The sequence below is a fragment of the Cheilinus undulatus genome, linkage group 18, assembly GCF_018320785.1.
Source record: "Cheilinus undulatus linkage group 18, ASM1832078v1, whole genome shotgun sequence".
In the NCBI taxonomy this organism is placed as follows: domain Eukaryota; kingdom Metazoa; phylum Chordata; class Actinopteri; order Labriformes; family Labridae; genus Cheilinus; species Cheilinus undulatus.
This window is the reverse complement of record NC_054882.1, coordinates 39,276,499-39,296,975: the sequence shown is the minus strand read 5'-3', so window position 1 is coordinate 39,296,975 and position 20,477 is coordinate 39,276,499. Positions and strand designations below refer to the sequence as shown.

General features: G+C 40.0%; 1 long non-coding RNA gene across 1 annotated transcript; it reads left to right on the top strand.

The window, feature by feature from the left end:
- Positions 1 to 1,786: 1,786 nt before the first annotated feature.
- On the top strand, positions 1,787 to 20,338 carry LOC121526722. The gene is made up of 4 exons (XR_005993333.1): positions 1,787 to 1,825; positions 6,083 to 6,260; positions 19,590 to 19,685; positions 19,792 to 20,338. It is a non-coding gene; the product is annotated as an uncharacterized LOC121526722 (long non-coding RNA).
- Positions 20,339 to 20,477: the final 139 nt, after the last annotated feature.

Below are 20,477 nucleotides of genomic sequence, written 5' to 3'. Positions count from 1 at the left end.
ATGTGTAAGTCAGGGAATGGATGCAAAAAATGTCAAGGTACTGCACATCCCCAGGGAGTTCAGTTAAATCTGACATTGAGAAATGGAAGTCATAAGGTACATGTGTAAATCTGCCTAGATCAGGCCATCCCCATAAACTGAGCGAGTGTGCAAGAAAGAGACTAGTAAGAGAGGCCTCTAAGACACCTATGACTACTCTGAAGGCGTTACAAGCTTCCTCAGCTGAGATGGGAGAGACTCTGAATACAACAACCATTGCCTGGGGTTAAGAAAAATGGAGCTAAATTGCAGTGTTCGGATATGCAAGCCTGATATAGATCTATCCACACAGACTCAGTGCTCTGATTGTAGCATCTACTAAATCCTGACTTGAAGGGATATTTTGCATAATGAATTTTCATTTGATTGACATGACTTTGCAAAAATCTGTTTTGTCTTTGACTTTAAAGGGTTGTTTTTTCCAAAAAGCCTGACTATTTTTGCCATGACTGATCTTTAAAATCAAAATAAGGGTAAGGGCACAGTAGAAAACCACTCTAAGAGATGAAAGAAAACAGTGATTGAATAAAATTAAATGATCAAAAATACACAGCAATCCAATGGCAGAGCTTACATCCCTGCAGATTTTTTTCATAACAGAATGGGATGTAGGATTGGGTTTATAATCAGTGCCATCTTTGTCATAGGCTTGCAGACAAATAATAAATTAATTTTATGCCAAAAGTTGTCTCTTTATCCTCCAGTGTAGCCACCGCCTATAGATATCTTGGCAAGGGCTGACTACACACTGCAATGTTGGCAGCTAGCAGAGTTACATGTAACATTTGTAACAGCATGATGTGTTACAACCATACAGTTGCAGTCAGAGACTCTTGGTGGACATCTAAGGACACCAGAAAATAATCTTATAAAATATTACTAGGGCTGTTATAGGACTGGGAAATACAGTATAGCGAGTATACCCAATGTATCCCAGCTGTTGCCACTCACGATATATAAAATGAATTTATCGCGAACATCAGAGTATAAATTATGTCCGAGTTTTGAGCCATCAGTGCAAATTTCCCGCTGGAGTTTCGCTTCTCCCATTGTCCCTGAACGCATCTCTCACAGCAAAGAGCCACCCCCCCCCCCCCCCCCCTCCCATCCAGAAAAGTCCTCCGCACATGCGCGTGTTTGTATCAGCGGATAGAGAAGCATGGGAGAAGAGGGCGTGGCGAGTTCGCGGTGAGTTAGCTGCTTTCAGAGACAGGCGGCGAAAAACGCTGGGTCTGCAGCTTTGAACAGTCCTTCAGCTTTGAAAAGGAACAGGTGGAACTCACGCAGTAGTCGTTAAAATACACTGCAAGATGACACCAAGATAACGGCGGCAGTAACATAAAACGTAGCTAAAGACATGAACCCAGTGTTGTTGAAAAGCCAGGATTTAAAAATCTCATAAAGACATTCCACCCAGAATATGTGATTTGCCTGGGCGCAAACATTTTTCTGAAAACTCCCTGCCAGGGTCGGACATGTCAGAGAGAAGAAGGCCCAGCAGCAGACAAATGTGATCCACTTCTCCACAACTACGGTGCCTTATCTCAGTCTAACAGTTCAAAACAGGACAACACAGAGTTAAAATGTTCCTGCCTCCACCAAGCCTTTTTTCCTCCCATGATCACCAAGGAGAATTTCTTGAATAAGGTCTAAAGACGCTCTCATGTCATGTCAGAAACTGCTTCAGCTTTCATCAGAACAGATAACGAACTAATATAATCACAGCTGCGAGCCTGAATGGTGGACTAGACTGCAGGGTTTTGGCCATTGGCTGCATGCAGGATTGGTGAGTTTTGTGTAGATTTGCTTCACCCTTTATGAGGAAAATATTAATTTTATAATCAACAATAGTATAAAAAAACCCAGATAACTTTTCAGGACTTTCCATACATTGTAAAATACAGAGTATTTCATGATTTATGTATTGGTGATTTATTAGTAAAAGATTGAATGAAGTCCTTTTGAAAATAATAATGCTAAATTTGACTTTATATTGATTTTCACCCTTTCTGTAAACAATTGTATGAAAAATCCAATAGAACAATCTGTTTTTATCATCAAACTAGTGTCATTTGGGGCCAAATTAAATACAGCTGCTGAGAGGCCATTTCTAAATATTGCGATATTTATCGTGTATCGGGATATTGCAAAAATATAATTGGATATCAATTTTTAGGCCATATCATCCAGCCCTAGGCTGTTATCGTTAACATGTTAATGCTTGTGATTAATCTTGAAACCTAATGTTTTTTAAAAAAAAAAAATAATGATGCAATTTAATCATATGACTAAGTTCGACCACAACCTGCTCCGTAGTCCTCCAACACGGATGTTTACATCATATATACAAGATGTAGATGACGCATTCGCTATCTGACGGTATGTCTACGTGGCAACCATCTTGGCACAGGCAAAAGAGTGAGAGTTCAACGGAGTTATATGGGCCCTGACGATTTGTAATCTGCTGGCTCTGCAAGAATTTAAGTCAGAAATTCATCCCCTGCATGAGTAATTAAGCTGAGATCGGCCGTTGTGTCCTCACATGGCTAATATGCACTGCAAACTCAAAAATCATCAGGTGAGAAAAGGCTTGACGACTCACAGTGTATGCCTGCCTATACGGTAGATTAAAGGCCAGTTGCAAGACAAGAGGGAGAGAAATTATCTATATAAATCTATTTAGAGTAAGGAAAACTATCTAATTATAGATTCTAAATATTTGATTACAGCTGATGTTCCCTGTACATATGGACATAATAGGTTTTTTTATTTAAAGTTGATCAGACCCACAATCAGTGCCTTGATTTAACTCCAGTAAGTAATCAGTATCATGTTCAAGCTTTCAGCTTTATAACAAAACAAGTTTCATGTAGAGTCGTTCAGGATTAAGCAAGGTAGGACAGATTTTGCAGGCAAAGTGGGCTTATTTATATTTTTTTCACCAATTTTATTTATTTATAAATGTATTGTTATTTACAGAAGAGAATTCATAATTCATTCCCCACCTACCCTCTCCCCTCACATAGCAACAGGAAGGGTATAATTAAACAGAAAAGAAAGAAAGAAAAAAGAAATTAAATTAATAATAAAATAAATACATCTCTAAATAAACATCTGCATGTACATTATATGCACCATACACACATATACACATGCAGGTAAATCAAATTACATTTCCGAAGTTTTCACAGTTTCAAAATTCATCATCTCAGAAAGAATTCAATCTGCCTTATCCTTTGGGCAAAAAAGCAAGAAAATTGTCCCATACCTCATTAAAAGCTTTTGGGTTCTTCTTCAAATTACAGATTATTTTTTCTGGAGGATTATAAGATGAAAGCTCGTTCAACCACATAGTTAAGCATGGTGATGTAACACTTTTCCATTTGAAGGCAATTCACTTAACTGCAGCTATCAAGGCCATTTTAACAAATCTTATCCTAGTAATACTTACCTTGGATTTAAAGCAAACTCACAATCAGTCACTTTTTCAATAGTGTCTCTGACATTTTTCCAAAACTCATTCAGATGGGAGCACGACCAAAATATATGAACAAGAGAGCCAGTCTCAATTTTGCATCTGGGGCACAAAGCCGAGAGATTGGGGTTCATTTTATTTAGACGTTGTGGTGTATAATATACTCGATGGATCAAATTAAATTGATGCAGTCTATGACGACTGTTTAATGAAAATGTCTGGCTCTTTCGACAGATTGCTTTCCACTGTTCATCCTTAATTTCAACCCCAAGATCTTGCTCCCATTTAAGCTTTGGCCCTACTGGACCACAAATAGAAAACTTTAATAATATTTTGTACATAAATGAAACAAATTTCTTTATATCTTTACCCACTATATTAGTGTCCATTTCCAAAGGGTATAAAGGCATTAGTTTACCACCTTGTTGAACTCTAATATAGTCTCTAACTTGTAGGTACTTAAAGAAATGCCTGGGGTCCAGGTGAAATTTTGACCTTAACTGTTAAAAGGATAGTAACATCCCATTATCAAATAAGTCACCAAATGTCCAAATACCTTTACTATACCACAACAAACAGGTAGATATCTCAGGTTTGCATAAAAGGGTGTAGCTGCATAGATTGATTGAAGGTTTTTCGTCTTTTTTTTCTAATATCTGTCCATATTTTGCACCCATGTAGTACAAAGGGGTTATTTAAAGTTCTTTTAAAGGTATGTACAAAGGGAATATATGGAAGGGTAGAGAGAGTAGTGTCGGCTAATTGATGTTGCTCAATTTGTAACCATGAGGGAGAGGTCTGTCTATTAGCTTGCCATGCCCCTATGACCATTGATTGCGCCGCTAAGTAATAAAAAAACAAATCAGGGAGACCAAGTCCTCCCTCACATGGGCTCTGACAGAGAACTTTCAATTTTATTCTAGCTGACTTTCCCTGCCATAAAAATGTAGTTATCAAGCTGCTTAAAGAAAGAATGAGGGACATGAATAGGAAGAGTCCTGAATAGATACAGAAACCTAGGAAGTACACTCATTGTAATACAGTTTACCCTACCTATTAATGAAATAGGCAGCATTTTCCATCTATCTAGCTCTTGCCCTACCTTCTTCAACAGAGGACCATAATTTAGAGTGAATGCCTGGTCCAGTTTATTAGATATTTGTAAGCCAAGATATGTTAGACAACTATTATTCCATGAAAAGGGTAAATTTAATTTGGGCATGACTTCTGCTGATAAATTAAGAGGCGTAATAATACTCTTTGTGTTACTTACCTTGTAACCTGAAATAGAACCATAGGCCTCCAATAAATCAGCCAATGCAGGAAAAGATATCTCTGGTTTAGTAAAAAAAAAAAAAAGCATTATATCGTCAGCGTATAGTGAAGCCTTATTTATATTGAGCGATCGCTAATCCCGCCCATTCCAAGATGGCAGACCAGCAGACGCACAGCGGCTACGTTTAACAGGCATGGACGCATCGTCTGCATATCCATATCTATGGTTTACATGCCTGGAGTGGTGAGAGGGTCAGACACAGCCAGCAGTGATGAGTGAGGAGATGGACCCAGGTCTGCTTAATGGACATTTTCTTTTTAAAAAGCTGGTGAATGTTAGTTAAGATAAAACCAAAACTGTGTGTACATACTGCAGTCATGGACTGTGTTTACACCGAAGCACGAGTCTTAAGTTCCACCTTCAGGCAAAGCACATCTTTGCTAATGTTAGCAAAGATGCTAACAACAGCACAGGATCAAGCCATGGTCATACCACTCTGTTCAGCTGCTTCAGGACAGTTTTCTTCTTCAGCTGCTCAGATAAATGCTGAGAAGTGCTCCAAAACTTTGACACAGTCCTGTTTGTTAACAATATTAATCCAGTGTTGAAATCCACGGTGGAATTGGAGAAATAGAAGTTAATTAGCAAACTTAACAAGCTGAGGATGGAAAATATGATGCGTTCAGGTAACCTCAGTAAATTAGACAACTGTATTCTATTTGTTATGATGTGTTCAAATGTCACATAATATCAAGATTAGTCTTTGATGAGAAACTTCAATAAATACAGTGTGAATATGTGTTTAGATTTTAGGGATATACAACAGATGTGACAGACTGAATCATAGCTTTTTAACTCAAGCACTACTCAGCTAAAACCACTTGTAGTTTAAATATTTGCCCTTATTTTGTCTTTTCACCAAACTATGAAAGTATTGATAGTGGGATTGATAAGGACTCAGATCAGCACTTTAATGTGCTGTACATAGAATTAAAAGAATAAGAATAAAACACTTAAATATAACAACCTTTAAAAATCTGAAAACATAAAAATATACTTTAACTATCATAGTGTAGTGATGTGATCAACTTGATTCATTTTTTAAATCAAGTAGCACTAAATTCTACTTTAAGAACATAAATACAGAATCAACTGCTAGATGGAGATCAGTCTTCCCTGTTTACATGAATCAGTTAAATGTGGTCAGCAATTACAGCATCAGCTGATATATGAACATCTTCTATCTTCACAGAGATGACACCTAATGATCATTTTAATGTGATGCCTTTCAGAACCTTCAGCCTCAGGCTCATTCCAGGTATCCCTCCCTCTGCTTCACATGTTACGGACATGCTACAACAAGATGGCACCATGTTTGGCGCCGTTGTGCCTCAGAAGTTTCTTCTTTGAGGATAAATTTACTCAAAGCAGATCCTTGGCGCCATCCACAAGGGGTATTTTTAACCACATGTGAGTATATTCATCAACACATCTGGTATTTGATAATGAAGTCACTCCTTTGACTATGCAGTAATTAGCGTGATTCATTCTCACCAGTCATCACTGCTGCAGGGTATAACACGATGGCGTATTGTTCTGTTACACTTATTATACACTCAGCCTGGGGAGGGAGGACTGCTCTAAACATGTGTTTGTTTCTCTCTCTGTGCATCCATTGTTTGTAGATAGTAAGGCTTTTAGCAGATGTTGGTGAGAAGTGATGTGCAGGCTTTTTGTTTGACTTGTCCAGGGTTTACATCTATGACACTGTATATAAAATGAACATTAATGTATGAATAGCCATATGACTAAGGCTCACGATAGGTTAGATTGGTTAATTAATTAAAAAGAAGATTAGATTTTGGGCATTTTCTCAGATAGGACAGCTGGAGACAGAGAGGAAATATGGGGAGAGAGACTGGAGGGAAACATGTACCAAATAGTGCAGAGAGCAGAAATCAGTCCTATGAAAGCACGCCAGGGACTACATCTCCTGAATATGGGCACCTGCCAACTGAACTAAACCGGCGCCAAAGTGCATTGACTTTTTTCACAAGCAAGGGCCACACCATCAACAGGATGCAATTTGACAACTAATGATTTTGGAATGATTCTTTTGAGCAGCGGTTTAAGACGTTTGCTGGTTTGGTGAAGCTCAGGGTTTTAACATGAAAACCTTTCTTTTACGGCCTTAAGGAAAGGGTAAGAGAGAAATAGAGGAAAGGGGTGGGAGTTTGAAATAACATAAACATGGGAAGAGGAGTGGTTGAGGTAAATAGACTTGAACTTCTTTAGTGCTTTTCTAGTCATTCAACCACTCAAAGCCCTTTTACATCAGAGGTCACACCTACTAAGGCTGTTGGAACGAATTTCGGGGTTTGAATATAATTTGAATATTTAAAAACTCATTAATATTCGAAAGGTCAAAGTTACTATTCGAGCATGTTTTTTAAAATATTTTTGCTGTTTATAATCGTTCTCGAGTCTCTCACCTCACTCCTTGGCCTGTACTTCACCCAAGTGTATGGCCAAGGTGGTGCACACACATTTGGCAACTGAGGCTTCGCTACATCAAGAGATGCTGGTGTACGAGATTAAAACGTTTGGTCCATGTATCTTCTCCTGTCCCAACTGGCATGCTGTTACGTGTGCGTCCCTGGCACCCCTGTCAGGGTGGAGAGTTTTCTCCATGGCTGGGACGACAGTGAACAAAAAAATGCCCTGCTCTTGATTCAGAAACCATGGATCGCCTTGTGATTTTAAAAAACAAAAACATGTAGGGCCAAGACAGTACCAACATTTTAAAATTTTTAATTCATTATAAACATGATGTCATCACTGCCATAAGCGGCGTAATTTAATTTATTTTTGTTTGACATTTAATTTTTAACCCGTTCGTTTTAAAGTTGACCATCAGTACCAAAATACCTGTTAAAGGACTGTAAATGGTGCAGGCGGCTGTGTTTGCACTAAAAAAGTATTTGAAAATTAACATTAACTACTTTTGCTTTTAGGTCATTATTTTTTCATTGCAATCTGTAAAGTAATATTGGAGTGTCCTCTAGTGGACAAATGTGTAACTACAAAGTGATTAAAGCAACTGAACGTTTTACACACATATTCATAAAAAATATGCTCAAATATAATTCAAAATCTGTAAAAAAATAATAAATGAAATTCGAATGGGACTGTAGATAGATATTAACAGTCCTAACACCTACCCATTCACACCCATTCACTCACTGATGGAGAATTGGGCATCAGTATGAGCTAATCTCATTTACATATTCTTAACTATCAACACACCAATGACAAAGCAGTGGGAGAATATTGGGGTTAAGTGTCCTGATCAGATACATTGACATGTGGCTGCATTAGCTGGGAATCAAACCCACAGCCTTCTTGCTGTGAGAGAACCAACTCTAGCACCTGAGCCACAATCACATATGATGTTTAGTCCTGCTCCTGATACTTTGTTATCTAGAATCCCTCATTAGCAAGGCCTACACTATCAACAGGATGCGATCGGACATTTAATCATTGATGATTTTGGAATGATTCTTTTGAGCAGCAATTTAAGATGTTTGCTAGCGATGATTTGGGAAAGCTTAGGGAATCTGCCACAGCTCTAGGGCACAACAAACTCCCAGTTACAAAGAGGACAAAAAATTTCTATTTTTCCACTAATGCTACTTTCAGGACACAAAAGTAGCATTAGAGTGAAGAATGTGTATATTGCTGCTGCTTCTTGGCAATATTTCTCAATGCAGAAATCATTAACTGCCCTCCAAGGGATGTTTTCTGCTGCTGCTGACGTCATCTGCAAAGAACCTCTAAATACATGAATGTCACACCACCAACCACGAGTCCTTAGAATGCGGTGTGCCTGTGGTGGTGTGGAGATAAGATCATCCACACTCTGTGACTATTAAGTCGGAGTGGTGTGGTCTGAAGTGTTGTACTTCATAAGGAACTTAATAACTACTTCATAGTTCAACTGGAAATTAGGTAAAAAAAAATAAAAAAACAGGAATTAGCTGTGAAGCCTGGCACAGAATATAGTATGACTGATGTGTGTTACCTTTGACTGTTAAACAGTTCATCATCCTTCACTGCCTGGCACTCACTTCCTGTCTGTTTGAGTTGGAACTTTGTGGCCCGACATGTTTTGGATGGAGGTTAGACAAAACAGACGAGAAAAAAGCAGGGTATAAACTCTGTTAATTTATGAAAGTTATGTTTCAGTGCTGTTGTATTCAGGCCATGGCAGCTGCTTTTATTTATTCCTGAAAACACCTTCACCCCAGAAGGTAACCAGACCATACTGTGAGCGTTTTCACATTAGAAGCCATTATTTTATTCCATGCATAGCATGATTTCCTCCCTACTCCCCTACCCAGCTAGTTTCCCTTTAACATAGTAACATTGGTCCAAGCCTGAGCACACTTGCATATGTACAGTTTTTTTTATACAGTAGGTAGCAGTATGCACATAGTTTGTTTGCAAGTCAGTCAAGAACAATTAGTAATTCAAGAGAATATTCCAACTCCATGCAGAAGTCACTGGAAGCTGCTACAGTCCTGAGCTCATTTTGCCCTGCAGACCTCCTCAAGGATCACAACATTAAAAGCTATTAACTCATTGCCAATATATGTGATATTTTATGTACTGTAAAAATTAAGAAAATTCAATAAAAATATTGAAAAAAAAGAAAGATTTTAACTAGTTGATGCACTCGTGGTAGTGACAGTGCTCATCTTAGCATTTCAATTCTGTTAGTTATCCAGTTATCCAGTAGTGCAGGGATGTCGGACTCAATCAAGGCAGGGGCCAAATTCTGAATTTGGGTCTAACCTGAGGGCCTAACTGGGTCAAAATTTCCCATAAACTCTCAACTTCATCTTCACCGGTGCACATATTATTTGGAAAAAACATAACATTGATGATAAATAATTCTGAGATTTAAAAAAAAGTCAAATGCTAAAAGGTCGGGGCGCAGATGGCCTAGTGGTTTAAGGCGTGCCCCATGTATGCTGATGGCCCGGGTTCAAATCCAGCCTGCAGCCCTTTACCTTTCAAGATATGAGAAAGAAAAAGTTTAATAGTTTAAAAGGCTAAATATCAGATAAAATTAAAAATCAAGAGTTTTAAAGGTCAAAATATATACAATTATATACAATTTTAAATCATAGAATTCTAGATATTAAATAAAAAATTAAAATATTGAGTTATAAAAGTCAAAAGATTAGATAGAAATTTAAATCAAAAAGGTTCATATTTGGGGTTAAAAGTCAAACTCATGAGTTTGAAATTTTAAAATATGACTTAAATATTTAAATAGTGAATCCAAATGGTCAAAATGATGATTTGAAAAGGTCAAAATTTGATATAAAAAATCAAAACTATAACTTTAAGTCATAATTATGAGATGCAAATGAGAAAATACGAGATGAAAACAAATGTCTTTTTTCCCACATTCCTGACTTTTTATCATTTTATTTTCACTTTTTACTCTTTCTGATTCTCTTTCTGATGATCTTTTCAATCCTCAAGGTTAAGTTTACATTTTTATACTGGAGAAAGTCTGCAGACCTCAAACTGGTGGGCCAGTTATAATGAAAATATGATATGATCTGGTGGGCCGGGTATAACTGTACTATAACTGGGGCCAGATTTGGACCCCAGGCCTTGAGTTTAACACCCCTGCTCAGTGGTACTGGTGAAAAAAAGAACAGTCAGCCTTTGCTGTTAGTTGTATCGCCCTCTACTGGTCATTAAATGAGTTTAAGCATCAGAAGGAGATTCCTTTGATTGCTGGCTGAAATTGGGCCTGTAGTGTTGACAGTGTTTGGCTCACAGCTGTAGTTTTGGCTCATCTGTCCTCAGTGATGTGTCATATTGAGGTGAATTCCCCTGATTAAAACCTGTTTACATGTTTTCATCCAGTTTTGTATCCAAAGCATTGAATCGTCTCTGTCGGGTTTGGTGAGAAACTTTTCAGACATGTCAGACTTTCCAGCCTGCCAGCCAAGTTCATTAACTCAGCCTGAGATATCTCTGATTGAGGACGAGATGTGTGTTTTGCAGACAGATAGCTCATCTTGGCACAGTGGTCGGTGTTTTTTCTGCTTGTGTGCGTGTGAGCACGCATTCCTTCAGTGTGTCAGATTGGCTTCCCCCATAAACCGACCCATTTTAGAGGAGAGGAGAGCTGATTAGGGGTCCTGGACGAGGGATTATCATGCTGGGTCAGACTGTACCCCGCTGGTGTCCTCTGAGGAATGCAGGCCAATCAAAAGGGAGCCTATCAGTCAGCCAGTCTGCCGCTCGCACACCGACACATCCCATCTGCCCGTCAGTCAGCCTTGTCTCACTGAGGGAGTCAGAAGATTAACTCCACTTTCTATCTCTGTCTCTCAGACAGACTCAGCGTGATCCTATCTGTGCTGGATGACATTAAAGACAGTTAACCTTGTCTTATCTGTTCACCTCTTTTGTCTTTATTTCACTGACAGGATTCTTTCTGTTTTGGCATTCAGTCCTGGGAAAAGAGTTTCAATTTTTAAATATGGGGGAAAAAAGACAACCCAGGGAAACAAAGGTCACATAAAGCACTAGCTGGGTTACAGCTGTGAATTGCATTAGTGAAACCAGAATGTTAGAAGTTGGAAAGAACATAAAGCAGCAAAGAATGACATGAAGAAGTAAAGACAAGAGAAGAGCAATGATGTGGAGCCCTAGCAGGTGCAGAGCTGCAAACATACCCATAGTAGGGTTGTTCTGATTCCGATACCAGTATCAGAAAAACGTCCTATACTGTTTAAAATGCAGGTATTGGTATTGGTGAGTACACAAGTTCATGCACCGATCTGATGCTGTTTTAACCTGACACGCCACATGGATTTGTTTCACACATCCATCTGGAAAACCTCCCATAGACAGCGTTTGGGAAAGGTCCGAGCCTTTGAAAAAAAATTGGAAGGTGATTGGATGAACATTCTGCCTGTCACATCTTTATGGGCCAATCAGAGCAACAAAACACGTGACGTCATAGCCCCACTACCGAAAAGTAAACTCCGTAGAGTGCTGCATAAGGTGAACCATGGTGACTGTAGACTTTTGTCGTTTTTGAAAAGACAACAACTCAATGCTGTTCTTTGTTCTTCTTTAACGAGAAAATGTCGTCAAGTTCTGATAAAACTTAGACTTTAGCAGCATCCACACTAATGTCTTCTGCCAAAATTGCACCAGCCTCTTGTCGCTCTTTGCCTTCATCATGATTCTGACCGCACCTGAAAGTACTGCCCCTTGACGCTGTTTGCTCCTGTCACTTTCTAATCGGACCCAAACAGTTCAGATGGGAGCTTTGCAAGATAGATTCACCAGTGAGAATCATAGAAATGGGTGAATCCTTCTGCTTTGCAAGGTTAGGTGGTGTGGGCATCTGATCAAGATACCTCCTGGTCGCCTCCCTGTGGAGGTCTTCCAGTCCCATTCAACTGAAAGGAGACCATGGGGTGGACCCAGAACTTGCTGGAGTGACTATATATCTCATGTTGCCTGGGAACGCCTTGGATTCCTTCAGGAGGACGTGGAAAATGTTCCTGGGAAGAGATATGTCTGGGTGGACTTGCTTGGCCTTCTGCCACTGCGACCCTGCCCTGGATAAGATGGATGGATGGATGGATGGATTGATTCAAGCTCTCTACTCCACTAGACCAGCGAAAGGTGCCTGATACCTCCATCACATCAGGGCCCTAAGTCAATAGCTCAACTCAGGTCCCCTGTTGTCCCTTGATGGTAGAACAATTGACCCAACTCTCAGTTGTCTCCAGTGGTAGAATGAGTGGCTTGCACTGCCCCACTCTACTTCTGAAGGCTTTTTGTAAACAACCCAGCAATTGGTACTTTGGGAGAATATACTGTATGTTGGTGAAGACTATGTCATTGTTGATGATGACAAGAGGTCTCATATTGATGCCTTGATGTTTCTTTGCTAATGTTTGTAGTATTTAACCTGACACACCAGTTGGATTTGTTTCACACATCCATCTGGGAAAGCTTCAAAAGGAAATGTTTGAGAAAAGGCAGAGACTTTGAAAAAAACATGGAGTATGATTGGGTGGACGTTCTGTCTGTCACATCTCTACGGGCCAATCAGAGCAACAAAACACGTGACGTAGCCACTATCAAGCTGCGCGTGCACAGCTACTGATGAATAACGCGAAACATGGCGACTATAGACATGTACTGTAAGTACTCGACTTTTGTCATTTTTGAAAAGGAAACAATTCACTGCTGTTCTTTGTTCTTCTTTTAATGAAGAAATGTCATCAAGTTCAGATAAAACTGGCGCTTTAGCAGCATCCACGCTAATTTCTTCCTCCATAATGGCACCAGCTCTTGCTGCTGCTTGTTTATGTCACGACTCTGCTGTGCCTGAAAGTACTGCCCCTCATCACTGATTGGTCTTGTCACTTTCTAACTGGGAACAAACGGTTCAGATGGGAGCTTTGCAGGATGGATTCACCAGTGAGAAACATGGAAACGGGTGAATCCATCTGCTTTGCAAGGTTGGGTAGTATTAGGATAACAAATACAAAGAAAAACAAAAAATCTGCTTTTATACACCAAGGCAGCACCTTTGTCTGATTGGACTTTGTGGCTCTTACTGATGTTGTTTCCTCCTGTTTAGACCTTTGCTTGTGTTGTACTCTTAGATGTACGTTGCTTTGTACAAAAACATCTGCTCGTGCTAAATTACATTATAACATCTGTGGTTGTATAATACCTTAAGAAAAAATATTATATACCATAGGAGTAGCCATGTGTTAATTGGACATTTTGGTGAAAAAAAAACTCCAAAGGGAAAAAGGCAAATGTTGAAATATTTTTAAGGACATTTTATCTTTTCTCTTATTCTCCATATGTTTCATGACTGGTAAACTGTTTTCCAAGATTTTTATGATGCGTGGGAGCATTTTATTGGCTATTGTGTATCTTAAAAATACAAGAAATGAGGAGATAGTATTCCAATGATGTACTCAGGATGAACCTTTTTAAATCTGGGCAATAATTTAAAATCTTAGATCCTTTATTATTATTCTCAAATGAGAAGTAAGGGCACAGCATGGTTCATATCAGCCCAAAGAGAAATATTACTGTGCTGCCGGTCGATTGCATCCTTGGTGATTCTAAGCAGATAAAACAATCACCTTCTTAAGTGTGTTCACACGTTCAGTAAGTGCCTGTACAAACAGCTGCGCGGTAAACTCAGTGGGTTTGCCTGTCAGAGCCAAAAACAGCAGCAGGGAGCCATCTCCTGACATTTCCCTCCTGCTGGGGGTGACAAGCCATCGCTGCAGTCCTTTGAGTCTCGGGACACGAAACCTCTTTTCCCCCAGCGGGACGCCGCCTCCCTCCCTTTCATCCGCTTTGCTCTGGAAATGAGAATGACGTTCCATTAGCGAGGGGAAAGAATTCTCCACCTTGGCGAGCGAGAGGTGCAACGCAGAGAGCCAATTGCCTAAATGAAATTCCAGTATGTGACGAGTGGGAAGTGAGAGGCTTGATGAGGAGCCAGGCCTGAGCAGCTGCAGGGTTGTGTCCTGAAAAACCACCAACCCGCAATTCTGCTTCAGAATCAGAGAGGTGTGGACATCCTATGGATGTTTTCTGTTATATGAGCTCTGTAGTCTGCTTACATGTAACTCCAGACACCTACATCACATCCAAACTCACACAATCAAACTGGCTATTGCTCTCCAGAGTAAACAGAGAATGGCAGATTTTTGAGCAACCCAGCAGGAATTAGTCTGTGTGTGTTCATGGTCGTATCTTGCAGGAATAGACGTTAGCCTCTATAGTAAGGTAGGTCCCATGTTGTTGGGGTGATAATGTCTTTTCCTGCTTGGCTACGACATGAAGGCACTTTTATCTGTGCAGCCACTGGAAACCTCATTTCCTGGTCCAGATTTCTTTCCAGAGAAGTCAGCCCATTCACCGCCCAGCTGCCAGTGTCGAGTCTGCAGGGAGACGTGAAGTGGACTGAGGGAGGGACAGGACAACAGAAACAGTGGGGATGGAGATAGATGGAAGCAGAAATATGAGGGAAATGTGTGTTTTTTTAAAGGTTACATCCATGTGAGAGCTTTCAGTGTTAAACACAGTGCAATAAGAGGCCTGAAAGCATACTATTCTGCCCTTTTAAATGCACCATTGTTAAGGTGGCTGAGGAGCAGCTGGATACTACTTATACAGTAGTGTGAAAAAGTATTTGCCCCCCTTACTGATTCCATATTTATCACACTTTAATGTTTCGGATCATCAAACCATTTTAATATCTCACAAAGACAACCCAAGTAAAAGCAAAATGCAGTTTTTAAATGATGATTTTTTTTTTTTTTTGTGCCTTTGTTACATAGAGGAGGATGGTGGATAGAGTCAGAAACAGGGTCAAGAGTGGGGGAGAGACATGGGCCTCAGGCCGGATTTGAACCCAGGCCGTCTGCGTACATGGGGAGTGCCTTTAACCACTAGGCCACCTGCTCCCCTGATGGTTCTATTTATTAATGGAGAAAAAATCCAAACCTATCTGGCCCTGTGTGAAAAAGTAATTGCCCTCTGAACCTGATAACTGGTTGCTCCACCCTTGGCAGCAATAACTGAAATCAAGAGTTTGTGATAACTGGTGATGAGTCTTTCTCATTGCTGTGGAGGAATGTTGTCCCACTCTTCTTCACAGAATTGTTTTAACTCAGCCACATTGGAGGGTTTTCCAGCATGAACTGCCCGTTTAAGGTCACACCACAACATCTCAGTTGGATTTAAGTCCAGACTTTGACTTGGCTTCTCTAAAACCTTAATTTTGTTTATTTTTGAGCCATTCAGAGGTGGACTTGCTGGTATGTTTTGGGTCGTTGTCCTGCTGCATAACTCAAGAGCACTTGAGCTTGAGGTCATGAACTGATGGCCGGACGTTGGCCTTCAGGATTTTCTGGTAGACAGCAGAATTCATTGTTCCATCAATCACAGTAAGTGGTCCAGGTCCTGAAGCAGCAAAGCAGCCCCAGACCATCACACTGCCACCACCATGTTTGACTGCTGGGATGATGTTCTTTTTATCAAATGCTGTGTTATTTTTATAAAGTTTGGTGATGATTGAAATAAAAACTTAAAAGTTATAAGGCAATATTGGTGTAATTTGACAGCGAAAAATAGACAAAAACTAACTTTAACTTTGGGCATCAATAACGGCCCTTGGGCATGCCAAAAAACAACTGTGCCCTAGACCACCAAACACCTGCATGTTCTCAAGTCTGAAAAGGTGGTCAACAGCTTTTTCAAACTGAAGATCTCATGTTTTAATTTTACCCACATTAAGCCAGACGATACAGTCATCATAAGACATGCATGTAAGGCTGACTGGTGACTCTAAATCAACCATAGGATTGTATATCATAATCTGTTTACCTCTGTATGATTCATGACGATCAGTTTAAGGTGTACCTCCTCTCAGCTCCTTGAGAGCTGGGATTTGCTTTAGCCTCCCAGAACCCCAAACAGGATAAGTGGTGTAGGTAATGAATGGATGTAAATCCTAATTTAGGTTTTGTGAAAGAAATATGTAACCCACAGTCTGAATGAGGCATAACTTGGCATGGTTTGAGTTCCCAGGCATCTACATTGCTTCTATTACTCATACAGAAAATATCTTTACCCACAGACTTCACAGCTGCTTCCTGTTTAGATACCTCATTAAGATTTGTTGTCCCTCATGTGAAAACTTCATAAACAGAGAATGCAGGCAAACAGGCAATTATTTTATCCTGATTTTTTCCCTGCCAACCCCGGATGAGTCAGTGAGAGAAACAGCAGGAAATATTCTGGACTTTAAAAATGCATTTTAACAGGGCAGTCTTTGGTGTGTCTACACATTTAACTCAGGTGTAGATGTTCTGAGCATGCTCCACACTCCCCACACTAGACTTTAACCTGGAAGTAAACAGCATAAAGGAGTGTGTAAACAATCAGCATTACCATCTGTCTTTGGATATGATTTTAAGCTCTAAAGCAGGGGTTTTCAAAGTGGGAGGGGGACCTACCATCGGGGCACCAATGGACTTTAGGGGAGGCATGGTGGAAGAAAACGTAAAAAAAAAAAAAAAGTGATCTGCTTGCTAACTTCAGCAGTAAGTGGGGCAAAATGGAGAGATTTAAGTTAGTATAGAGGGAGATTCTACTAGTTAACAGAAAAATGGGGAAGTGCAATCACAGCTTTAAAGTTTGGATTTTCATGGATTTTTCCTGATGGTTTTCCACAAGAGGAGCTCACTGATGACAGCATGAAGGCATGTAAATCAAATGTGGTCTCAGACATGGCCTCTGATTTGAAGCGACAGTACTGTTGAAAGCCTTTTCTTCTAACCTAGCAAAGCAAATGGATTTGCCAGTTTCCGTGTTTCTCCCTGGCAAATCCATCTTGTAAAGCTCCCATCTGAACAGTTTGGGCCCAGTTAGAAAGTGACAGGACCAATGACTTAGTTTTAGTTTTTAAGTAAAATACATTTTAGTTTTAGTCCCATTTTAGTCATTTCTATCCTTTTTAGTTTTAGTTTAGTTTAAGTTGACAAAAACTCAAAACATTTTAGTCTAGTTTCAGTCTATAAAAGTCCTTACATTTTAGTCTTCACCTTTAGTCCAAGCATTTGTTCTCTTGCCTAAATCTGGTGGAAGGTCATGGCAGTGTGTTCTTTGCACCATGCCAGACCTTCAATGTGCTGCTGGCTTGTTTAATCACATGTGGTACCACATAAACTCAGCGTGTAAGATCTGACTGTTGCCAACAGGTGGCAGCACTATCTCATGAACAGGAGGCAGTCAACCCCAATATATTAACCTTGCAAAGCAGATGGATATGCCTGTTTCCTTGTTTCTCACTGGCGAATCCATCTAGCAAAGCTCCCATCTGAACCGTTTATTCCCGGTTAGAAAGTGACAGGACCAATCAGAGACGAGGGGCAGTACTTTCAGGTGCAGCAGAGTTGTGACGTAAACAAGCAGCAGCAAGAGCCGGTGCAGTTATGGAGGAAAAGATTAGCGTGGATGCTGCTAAAGCGCCAGTTTTATCAGAACTTGACAACATTTCTTCGTTAAAAGCAGAACAAAGAACAGCAGTGAGTTGTTTCCTTTTCCTTGTCTCCAGAGGCAAAGGACTTTTAACGGTTTCAGTGCTTCATTAACCAAGAAGAAGTCTGAAATGGCTGAGGCGGAGCAGGGGCTTTGCGCGAAGTTAGACCTGGACCAGTTCAGCTATGTTGAGGTAACTAAGGGCGCATCCGTACTGTGCCTGGGCCTGTTTCACCCATAGACTGTAGAGAGAATTGGACAAACCCTGTGTGACATCCGTCGTCTACTTACAATAGGCGGACTCAAACACCGGACTTTGGATCAACCTAACAGCCCACCCACTAACCCCGACTTCCTGTCAGCCTGCTAGCTAGCATTCTGGTTGACAGAAATGGAGCCTCTGCCTGCTGAGCTTTCTGTCAATCAAATGAGACGCGCCAATCAGCTTTCATCCTGATTATTAGCCAAATGATCATGGTACACAAAAATTCACCCCCCTTACAGTGGGAGCACAATAAGACACTAGCTAATGAGACATGTTTGATGTTTTGAACCAGGCTGTAAACCAGTTTATTTTGTGTGTCAAAAACCGGCTGTTTAAAATGTGTCCAGACGGGACTTCCGGTGTTCCTGCAGCCAGCCTCAAGTGGACACTTACGGTATAGCGATTTTTTGCACTGCCGCATTGGCTTAATTTTTCAGGGCCGAAGGTTGCTGCTTGGTTTCACCCTAAAGTCCGGTATGTTTGGCCAGTGTAATGTTCCGTGCTTCGACATGGCATGCTTTGAGGCCCCGGCACGGAAGGACGAGGTGGGCCTAGGCATGATCCTAGCAATTACACCAGCGATGCCATTTTAACAGCTTTTCTTCCTTATTTGGTCATAAAGATGCATTTTAAGGTAGAGCATACATGCTACATGGCTAATAAATCTTGTAGGGTTCAAGTCTGATTGAAATGACGTCTCACTAAATGACAATAACTGACAAGCAAGCAAGTGTGATGTGTCTTTCAGGAACTAGCCGGTTCTAACTGTTTTTGGAATGATGGGCGCTGGTTTCTTTGAGATTTGGCTTCTTTTTTCTTTTTTTTCCTTTTTTTTTTTACATTTTTTTGTTGTTTTATAGACACAGGAAAGCAAAAATGGTACCAAATGATGAGTCGTTTGGAAGCTGAAAGACTGGCCCTTATTTCTGATCTAAATCTTTAAAAAGAGCCGTCTTTACCTTCACTGTAAATATGTTCTGTAATTCAAGGGCTCTTAGACTTAAATTATTTTTATTATTTTGAGATATTTTGAATAAACCAGTCTGTAATGTTTGAGTTTAAGAAGAAAACTTTGATGTGGAAAAAAACATGAAATTGTTTCACACCCACCTTTAAACAGATTTTATTTTTTTTTAATAAGTTCAAAATAGATAAAAAAGAAACTGCTTGAGTCCGTGTACAGACACTGAAAGAGGGTGTTTAATTTTGTTTAAAACTACTTGATGCCAATTGTAAATACAAAACCCTACTATGTTTTTTTAAGGTGTGCTAAAGTTAAAAAAAACAGGTTGAAGGCATCACAATGTATCTTATGAAAGTGTAAATTCAGATTTAGAAAACCAACCTATCAAACTGACATGTTTAATGGATGTTACAGATGTCGTTTCTCCTCTGTTTGCCTCCAGGTGGAGGAAAGTCAAGGGACAGATGTTGAGAAACCCTCAAGTTTAGAAGATGCTGCTCCTCCTCAGGTCCATTCAGCAGAATCAGACGTGGCACAGGTAAAAAGAAGTTTGTTTTTTAGAATTCATTATAGAAAGGCCCAACATTTCTATGTGATTGAATAATTAAAAGCAGCAGAAGTGAACAGATGTGCCATCTCCACAGGTTGATTCCCAGCTCGAGGAGTCATTCGGGCCTGAACTTTGCAGGAAGAAACTCAGATCCTCATCATCTTCTGCATCGTCATCTCCCCAGCCCCAGAGGAAAACCAAACAAGCTGTTATGTCTTCTCCTTGTACAGACTCAATAACTGAGCTGCCTTCCGCTAAAAGAGCCAGAGGAAAGAGTGAGGCCGCTACACAACATACATCTGCTGCTCCTGAGAGTCAACAAGAGAAGAACGAGCCAGCTAAAGTCCAAGAAACGGCACAGCCAGGTTTCTTAAGTCAGCTTGTGTGGGACATCAGAAACACAGACATTAAAGTCTGTTAAAGTTTCTAAACTGCCATGTTTGTTTCTGTTGAAGATGCAGAGTCTAGTTTAGTACCACAGCAGGCAGAAAAAAGAAAACAAAGAAGTTAGGCATTCTCGAAGCAGTTTGAAGACGAAAGCGAAGTAAAACCCACTGATTCTAGTATGGTTCAACTTAAATGATAAAGTTTTACTTTTTATGGTGACAAGTCAACACTAAAATATACATGAAAAGATGTTAAAAACATAAAACCAATAAAAACACATACAACAAGTTATATTTAGCTTGTGAAAAAAGAAGTGTCTGAACCCTCTGAGACTTTTAAGCCCTCCATTTACCCCTTAAAAGAAATTTTGACATTTTACCATTACATAACATT